The sequence below is a fragment of the Tupaia chinensis genome, unplaced genomic scaffold (assembly GCF_000334495.1).
Source record: "Tupaia chinensis unplaced genomic scaffold, TupChi_1.0 Scaffold143894_1, whole genome shotgun sequence".
Taxonomy (NCBI): Eukaryota; Metazoa; Chordata; class Mammalia; order Scandentia; family Tupaiidae; genus Tupaia; species Tupaia belangeri.
The window spans coordinates 1,057,811-1,067,655 of record NW_006203745.1 but is presented as its reverse complement, the minus strand read 5'-3'; the positions used below and the strand labels follow the sequence as shown (position 1 = coordinate 1,067,655).

The 9,845-nt window shown below is 41.4% G+C and overlaps 1 pseudogene; it reads left to right on the top strand.

Moving 5' to 3' along the window:
• Positions 1-9,845, top strand: part of LOC102500011 (myosin light chain 6B-like) — a 15,966-nt pseudogene that overhangs the window by 5,789 nt on the left and 332 nt on the right.

Below are 9,845 nucleotides of genomic sequence, written 5' to 3'. Positions count from 1 at the left end.
AAAGGTCTCTCTCAAAAAAAAAAAAAAAAAAAGACATTATACAAGAAACACAGGCTGGCGTGAGAAAAAATAAAACCTAGACAGAAAAGAAATGAAAGGGGAAGAGACTAGAGATCATAATGAAGTGAGAAAGCAGGTAAACTGTAAATAAAGAAGTGAGAGATCCAGAAGGATGGGAGGTAATGGTTGGAGGGTCATCAGAGCATTCCAGATGACAGTGGTGTCACAAGTGTACACAGAGGGGAATGTCATGGGTGGAGGGACATGAGGCTGGGTGTTGACTAAGTTCTCCAATGGACACGGAATGGTCAGTGGTGGCAAAGAGAGTAGATCATTAATAGGAGTCAAAATTCTTAATGACTATGAGAGAAAGAGACCAATACATAAGATAACAATAAGAAAGAAGGAAAAAGGATGGCAAGTGGCATCAGTCCCAAAACAGTGGAAATTTTTGCTCAAGGATGGCAGTTTCCTCATTCAATCCATCTTCTTATCTATCAGTGCGTGTGTGTGTGTGTGTGTAGTATGTGTATTTCTCAATCCGTCGTATATCTAGATATCTAGATAGATAGATAGATAGATAGATAGATAGATAGATAGATAGATAGATAGATATAGTTCCAAAAATCTTTATATAGTTTTCAGCTTTAATAATTTCAAAAGCGTAAATATTACCAACAGACACACACAGTCACACATACACATGCAGAGACCAATTTAAAAGCTTCGAGCTTGGGAAAGCTTCCAAGTTTGTTCCTAGAGGCACGCAAAACAGCTGGTCACCTATTAAGATGTAGCACCATTTTGGTTTCAAAAAAATAAAGTCATACTCCTGAGAAAATTTGCTAAATGGTCCAGGTAATAGCTTAGATTCCCTGGCTTTTAATGTGCTTTCACTCTTTTGTAAAAAGATGTCCACTACATTAAAAACATATTTTAATAAAACTGTAGTCAATGTTATTTGACACAGTTCAGGACACACCCTCATAAAATATGGCCCCTTGGCATATTGAGTGTTTTAACCGCACAGAATTTGAGAAATGGCAGATGCAAGAACAACTCTCTGACCTCCCTCTGAAGCAGATCTAAGATCCTCATGTGAAAGGTGCCCTCCCCAAACCAACAAGAAAGAAACATCCTTATCTTCAAAGACTGAGGGACAGTGGAGAGAAATCTGAGCCAACAGGCCTTGCCAAGATTCCCCCAATTACTACTCAGCTCATACCCTCTTTGTCCTGTTATATTTCTCATGACTTTCCACTCTTTACTTTTATAAGGTTTGCCTAGTACAAAAACACTCAGGTTTAACCATTCCTTTGGGTCTTTATTTCCTCATGAAGGTGTTCATCTCATATAAAACTTACATTAAATAAACTGTGCTTCCTCCTGTTAATCTCTTGTTTCAGAAACACAGCTAAGAACCTAGAAAGACTGAAAGAAAAGAACATTTTTTTTCTCTTCTCTATATGGGAATATTATACATTATTATATATTATGTCAGTATATTATTTATTCTAAATTATAGAATGTATGAAGTTTCTTTTCTTTTTTAAGGGAGAACTTTTTGCTATAGGGCACATGGACTTGCTGGAGAGACAGAGAGAAAGAGAGAAATTACCACCACCCCCCGCCCCAGGTGAGATGGCCCCAGTGCAATCCCTTCTCCTCCATTCTCCTCTCAGGATTTTACATGCATACACAAATGCCCAGCATGAATTTTAAGTTTCTGGATCTGGGACTTGAACCTCAGTCTACGTGGCAGTTGAGCAATGTAACTATTATGCCATCTGCTGATCCTGAAGTTTAGTTTCTTATAAAAGCACAAAAACTAGGGCTGTTTTTTAGCATGTGTTTAGGGGTGGTAGAGTATAACAGCTAAAAGCGAGGACTCTGAACTCAGGCTACTTGGGCTAAAAATGTGGTCCTTCTATTGATTATGTAGGTAAGCCATGTGCTTCTATTGTTTGTTTAAGTTTTTTGTTGTTGTTGCTGTTTGCTAGAGGGCACATGTGCTCCCCAGAGAGATGGAGAGAGGGAAAATGAAAAATCACCCCCGGGAAGATGTCACACCACAATCCCTTCTCCTCCAGTCTCCTGTCAGAATTTTAGGTACACACATGTAACTGGTGTGTTTTTCAAGCCACTGGATCTGGAACTCAAACTTCACAGTTGACCATGTGGGATCCAGTCACCTTAACCACCAAACCACCTAGCTGGTCCTAATTTTATTAATGATAAGGAGCTTGTGCACAAGAGAGAAGAGAGAGGGAGAGAGAGCGCAAAGAAAGCTCTTTACAGGGTCTCATTGTGCTGTGATACCCTTTCCCCATCTCCCAGTTCCTCAGGATCCTGGGCATGTGGATTCCTGCCTGGTATGTTTTCAGACCTACCCTGGGATTCAAACCTGCAGCCTGCTCTGTGCCTTCCAGCTTTGCAGTTCAGTTCACTACCAACTATGCCATCAGTGTGGGCCTAGCCAGGTAATCTTTAGTTAGTTAACCACTTTGAACCTCAGTTTCTTCTACTTCAAAATGGGGGTGGTGATACCACTACTCACCTCACAGGATTATGGGAAGGACTTAAAGAGATAGCTCCTGGAAGGCCACAGCAGGGCATCAGAAGGCTTCCTTTTATTCTGTAAATTAGCTCAACTGTCTGTCATCTCTCCTCTTCCTTTCCTCCTTCATATGAATACATAAGCTAGACTACCTCCCCAATAATTGAAAATGGGGAGCTAAGCCTGTCTTTCCTGTGAATCAACTTTTTCTAAATTCACTCTAGAAAAGAATGATTTCAGTTTCCTAATCTCCTCTCCCTGTATAAGAATTTGGGACCCAAATGTAAGACAATTCATTTAAATTCCAGGGAAGTCTTAGCATACATAATATCTGTCTACTCACTGTAATAGACTTTAATTCTAAGAGTCTAGTACTTAAACCAAAAGAAATGTAGTACTTTTGGGTAGTAGTTTTTGGTTTAAGTACAGAAAAGGTTTATTCTCGACAAGCCAAATTCTCTTCCCTTGCTATTCACTGGACACAAATGAAATGAAGATTATTAAAAGATTAAAATATTTTGGAAAATCACAACTATTATACCTTGCTTTAGCTAATTAACCCTTCCATCAAATTAATGACAGGGTTAATTAGCTCAAAGAGGATACATCTTTTAATTTGGGAAAGAAAAACTTCCTGGAGATTAGAGTTACTCTTTTGCCATCTTGTGGTTTCATTCCCACACTGCAATGTTAAGTAGATTTTCTCTAGAAAAGCTGGGTAGATATATTATATATATGTAATTTTAGTATCTCTTGGCATGTGTTTAAAGCCACCACTTAAAAGCACCAGATGACTGCATTTTGTCCTTTTTTTTTTTTTTTCAAAATACCAGACACTCAAATGTTCAGTTTTGATATCCCTCTAAAAAGGGAGAATGTTTTCACATACATTTGGTGACAAATGAGACAAGATGCTGTGAGGAACAGCTGAGTTTACAGAGTAAGGCAGAAATTTGCACAATTCTGTGAGTTTCTCACATATAAGCTACATTCTCTGCCAGTGTAACAGTCATAGTTTTTATCAGGAAAACTAATAATACCCTTAGAGGATTCAATCAACACTATTTAGACCATTTACCTTGAAGACAAAATGTTGTTGTTTTTAACTTTTCATTCATGTTAGGATAGCCATTTTCTTCTTCCTTACTTCATTCAAACTGATGCAGAGAGAGCCTGAAAACTCCCATTGGCAGAGTTCTCTACGTTGGCTAAGCAGACACAGCCTTAGGGTATCCATGCTATAGGCAAGAGAAACTTGAAGTTTTCTAATTCCTCATCTACTTTTATTTCCACTACAGGCTTAAACATGATGCCATTTATATAGCACATATAAAACAAAGATCCTCCTATGTTTCCATGGTTCCAAATAAAAGGACCAGCAGAGACAGCCTTTTTTTTTTTTGGAGAGGTTTTTTGTTTTTGTTTTTGTTTTATTTTGCTATAGGGCACGTGTGCTCACCAGAAAGATAGAGAGACAGAAAGCAAGAAATCATCCCTCAGGGAGGATGACCACGCAGCAATCCCTTCTCCTCCATTCTCCTCTCAGGATCTTGGGCATGCACGCACATGCTCCTGGTGTTAGTTTAAGTCACCAGGTCTGAGACTCAAACCACTACATGGGAATCCAGCAATATAGCCATTACGCCAACTGCTGGTCCCGAGATAGCCTTTCATGTCAGACCATAGTTAAGTAAGTCTATAATTTTCTAACTAAAATTATAACTGGATATTGGGCTACAGAAACATCCATCCTTAAATAATGGCTGCTTTGTCCCAGATACAGTGTTATAAGTATATTCATTAGAAAAGACTTCCTATTCTGTATCACTTGTCTATTATAACAAATAGTTAGCTGAGTGTTCTCTACATAAGAAACCATCCCAAAAATTAGTACTTAAAGCAAATAACAGGGTAATTTGGGCTGGGCTCAGCCAGGTGATTCTTCTGGTCTTTGGTGGGCTCATATTTACCTTTTTAGCATTTGCTAGGCTAGCCAGAAGGTGGCTGAACTCCTAGTAGTCTGAGCTGGGACAACTTGTCTCTGCAATACATGGTCTTTCATCCACCAGCACGCAGGCCCAGGCTTGTTTTCATGACACCTGACCATGCTTCCAAGATTTATTAAAAGCCTAAAGCTGGAACTGGTCTGAGAAGCATCAAGTGTCCTTGGCTCATATGTGGCACATTGTCACTTCTGTTGCATCCCCTTGGCAAAAATGAGGCATGAGGCCAGAAGGATCAAATTACAAAGGACAAGGGAGAATGAAGGATTGTGTCACTTTTTGCAATCTGCCATTTTTACATTCAACAAATGTAATTATATCACACTTATTTGAATACTTTCAAATTTGTTCCCATTCATCTTAGGATAGTGGTATAATACCAGAGACCATCCCCCTCAGTGTTACCAAGAAGTTAATAATGTTTCCATGGAAACTATTTTTTAATAGAGATTTTTGCTATAGGGCATATGTACTCGCTAGAGAAACAGAGACAGAAAGCAAGAAATCATCGTCCCGGGATATGGCCATGCTGCAATCTTTCCTCCATTCTCCTCTTGGGATTTTAGGCATGCACACACACGCACCTAGTGGGAATTTTAAGTCACCAGGTCCAAGATTCGAACCGTGGTTGACTACGTAGGAGTCCAGTGATGTAACCATTATGCCATCTGCTGGTCCTCCTCCATAGGAACATATTTAAGTCCTTATTACACATCTTCTACACAATACAAATCCTGTTTTAACCTGGTCACATTGTACGTTAACCCCATAGGATGTAACTGGGAATGGATAATAACTACATGTGACACAGGAAAATAAAACATGTTTAGTGAAAAATGTAGAGAAATAGTAATCAGATAAAACAGTTGTATTTTAGTTGAACCAATGATTCCCTGTGATGATGTCTTCAAAATTAAACCTAAGGACAATGTCATCTATGTAGAATTTACAAGTTCTACTCAATCAAAATGGAACTAATGAAGATAGGAGAGAGATGATGATTAAAAGGAAAAAGGCACATTATTTTCCTGAAATAGTCTCATTAAGAGTTAGCCCTTGAGGCCAGCAGGTGTTGCAGTCGTTGCATCGCTGGACTCCCTCATGGCTGTCGATGGTTTGTGTCCCAGACCCAGTGACTTGACACTCAGGCTAGGTCCATGTGCATGTCTGCCCAAAATCCCAGGAGGAAAATGGAGAGGGGATTACCGCATGGCCATTCCCCTGGGGTTGATAGTGGTTATTTCTCACTTTCTCACTCACTGTCTGTTTCTCCCTTTCTGGTGAGTATATGTACCCTAAGACAAAAATCTCTCAAAAATAATAAATAGGGTTAGCCCAGGAGATTTGAAGGAACACTCACTTAAGAAACAGGAAACCTTGGTGGCTGGCCTCATAATGCGGTGGTTAAGCACTGCACACTGGGAGCTGAATCCCTCATGGGTGACTGTGATTTGAGTTCCGGCCCTTGCAGCTTTAAAAACATGTTGGGGGACCAGCAGTTGGTATAACGGCTATGTCACTGAACTCCCATGTAGTCGACCACGGTTTGAGTCCCAGACCCAGTGGCTTAAACTCATACCAGGCGCCTGTGTATGCATGCCCAAGATCCCGAGAGGAGAATGGAGGAGAAGGGGTTGTGGTGTGGCCATCCCCCCTGGGGGGTGATTTCTCCCTTTCTGTCTCTATGTCTCTCTCTCTGTCTTTCTGGCGAGCACACGCTCCCTATAGCAATAAAAAAAACCTCTCAAACAAACAGAAAAATATGTTGGGCACATATAAGTGTATGCACACCCAAAATCTCAAAAAGATGGAGAAGTGGGGGAAAAAGAATTGCCATGTGACCATGTCCTATTGAGAGGTATTTGCTCTTTCTGTGTCCTGAGTGAACATGTCCTCTGGAAATTAAAGAGAGGGAGAGAGAGAAATAGAAAATCTAGGTTCTATGACTTACCTTATTTGTTGGTGATTTTGAGAAAAAATTTGCTCTCCATAGGCCAGCAGTTGCTTACTTCCATAAAATAAAGCAATAAACTAGGTGACCTAGAAAAATCCTTATTGGCTCTTAAAAAAAAAAAAAAAGGTGACTACAGAGATTCTGAATTCACCCTATAATCACTATGCTTCACTCTCATTCTTACTCATCTTCCCACTCGCTCTACTTCCCACCCATCCTGTGAAAACAATTCCCAAAATATGTATGTCAAATGGCTTTAATCCAGTTGGGCTAAGAGTACTTGCAATGTAAATGAGAGAATTCAATATGCTAACATTTGCAGTGAGTGACAGCTTGTTTGACAATCAGATTACATGACAGACGAGACAAGACAAGGCTGCCAACAGTGACCTGAATATGTGACTGGAAGGGGGAGGGTGAGAAGAATGACAGTGACACAAAGGAAATAAAGGCTCCCCCACCCCCAGAAAACAGATGATCCAACAGAGTGAATATTAAACTGTTCTGGAAAAGGTAGATAAGATTTCTAGATACACTGTATGAATATCCACAGGGACTGGCAATTAGGAAAGGTTTGGAGAGAATTCTAGGAATGGAGCTCCTGGGAAGACCAATACTCAGTTTAACTCAACAGGTTCAACTAATGTATATTGAGAGCCTATTTCATGCCGAGCACTTTATGTCTTTGCAGTAAAAGAAATTTTAAAAATATATTTGGTCATTGGAAAAGTCATGGCACATTTTTGCACAGAAAAACACAGAAAAAAATACTTCATGAATTTTCCAATGACCCCAATATATCCTTCTTATGGAACATTTTAGAAAGGAAAAAACAGACAATAAACCATACAGAAAATAAATTATGTATGGATTAGAAAGTGTTTAGTGTTATGGAATAAATAAAGCAAAGAGGCTTTCTAGGTATTATCAGAGAGGTTGGTAATTTTAAAAGGTCATTCAGGGAAGACTTCAAGGAGAAGGTGGCTCTTACAGTTTGGTTAAACTTAAACCTTATTTCAGAATTTGATCCTAGAAGGAAGTTACTGGATGTCCCCTAAAAGCTCATGTGTTGAGCTCTTGGTTGTGTTTGTGAAAATTTTCAAAATTTCTTCATGGTATCCCAGGTGGGTCTTTGGTGTAATAGCCTTATTAGGGTGCAATCTCTCTGACTGAGTACAAGTGGGTTTATATGAAGTGAAAAACAGACCAGAACAGAGGCAGAAACTTATGGATAGCCACTCTGCTCAAGATCCTGTCTTCTGTCACATTTTAGTCTCACCAGAAATAGACACTTAGACCTCTGACTTCCAAACCATAAGCTGAAAAAACCTCTATTTCTTTATAATTACCCAATCTCGGGTTTCTGCTAGCAGCACAATAATGAACTTAGAGAGTAATGTTTATGCAAAGATTAGAAAAAGGTGAATGCAAAGGTTCTGTACTACTTGCGTGAATCCAGGGAACTGAACACTCACACAAGGAGTCAAGCAAAGCCGATTAATTACTCACAAAGACAGCAAGACTAAACAGAAGCCTAAAATACATGGTGAGCCAGCCTCCAAGGCTCTGGAAAGCTGCTCAAGGGCAGACAAAATCTCCCCCGCATGTGCCCCATGTCGCACCATGGCTGAGGAATCCTGAAAGCACTCTGCCTTGGGTTCCATGCCTTGGACCACACTTAGATCACTGAGTTCAAGTATTTCAAGACAGCCTCTTCTATAAAAAATAAGGACATAACCTGAGCTATCAAAAAAAAAACAAAACAGTAGGAAAAAGAGGTCTCAATTCACAGTAACGTATTCACTTCTGCATTAAAAACAAAGCCCTCTTCTAGTTTTTAGCTCAGTCTCTGGTTCTCCCAGGTGTTGGGGTATTTCCCCTCAGTGTACAGAAGGCAGCTTATGTGACATGAGAGGCATCTCTTCCCCATATTGATCTGCAAAGGTGTCCCACCCACTTGGTCTTGCTACTGAGCATGACTCCTTTCAGCCTGTCTCAGCAGAAGTGTCCGAGTGCTGGCCATTCCATCAGCACTATCAAGATGTGTGGTGTCCCGGGATCAGCAGTTAGCATAATGGCTATGTTGCTGGACTCCCATGTAGTCGACCACAGTTCAAGTCCCAAACCCAGTGGCTTTAGCTCACACCAGGAACGTGTAGGTGCGTGCCCAAGATCCCGAGAGGAGAATGGAGAAGGGATTGCGGCATGGCCATCCCACCTGGGGGGTGATTTCTCGCTTTCTGTCTCTCTCTTTTTTTCTGGCCAGTGCACCCGCCCTATAGCAATAAATAAATAAATAAACCAAACCTCTAAAAAAAAAAAAAAAAAAAGATGTGTGGTGTCCCCACCACTGATAGCTCAGCTTGGTTGTGGCTCTCTGATAGTGCTAGTTGTGACTTTCCAATGTCATCCTGCTGACTCTCAACTTTGGTCTATCTACGGCATGCAAGTTAGCCCCACACTTTCAACTATACATAACTCAAAGGGGCAAGGCAAACACGTGTGTCTTCTTCATGCCACTCACAGGCTTCTCTCCCCCCGCCCCTGCCAGGTTCCTATGCCAGCTGAGAAGGGCACAAACTTCTGCCTTTGTGATAAATGTGCTGACAGAGCCTGCATCCTCTCTACTCAATAGCCTGATCTTAGAATCCCTTCGCACTCTTAAAAATTTGAGGACTCCAGGCCACCAGAATTAACCCTTCAAAGAGGGCTATGGTGTGTCCCGCCACCACCCCTTACCTGGATCTTGCAGGAGGTAGGTGTACATTGTCCTGTGGCCATGGGACACGTCACGTAAAAAGGATGTTCCTGTGAGGAAACCAGTAGGACGCTCCATCTAAGCCTGCTGCCAAGACCAAGGCTGAGACGGCTATGCCCGCAGCCTCTGAAAAAACCCAGGAGGCCGCTACTGATTTCTCCAAAGTGATGACTGAGTTTAACAAGGACCAGCTGGAGGAGTTCAAGAAGGCCTTTGAGCTGTTCAACCGAGTAGGAGATGGCAAGATCCTTTACAGCTAGTGTGGGGACGTGATGAGGGCCCTGGGCCAGAACCCCATCAACACTGAGGTGCTCAAGATCCTGGGGAGCCCCAAGAGCGACGAGCTGAAGACCCAGTGTGGAAGTCGAGACTTTCCTGCCCATGCTCCAGGCAGTGACCAAGAACCAGGACCAAGCTACATAGGAGGGACTTTGGGTGTTTGAAAAGGAGGGGAATGGGAACCAGCAGACGGAGTAATAGTTACATCACTGGACTCCCATATAGTTGACCGAGTTTGAGTCCTGGACCCAGTGGCTTGAAACTCACTCTGGGCATGTGTGCATGCATGCCCAA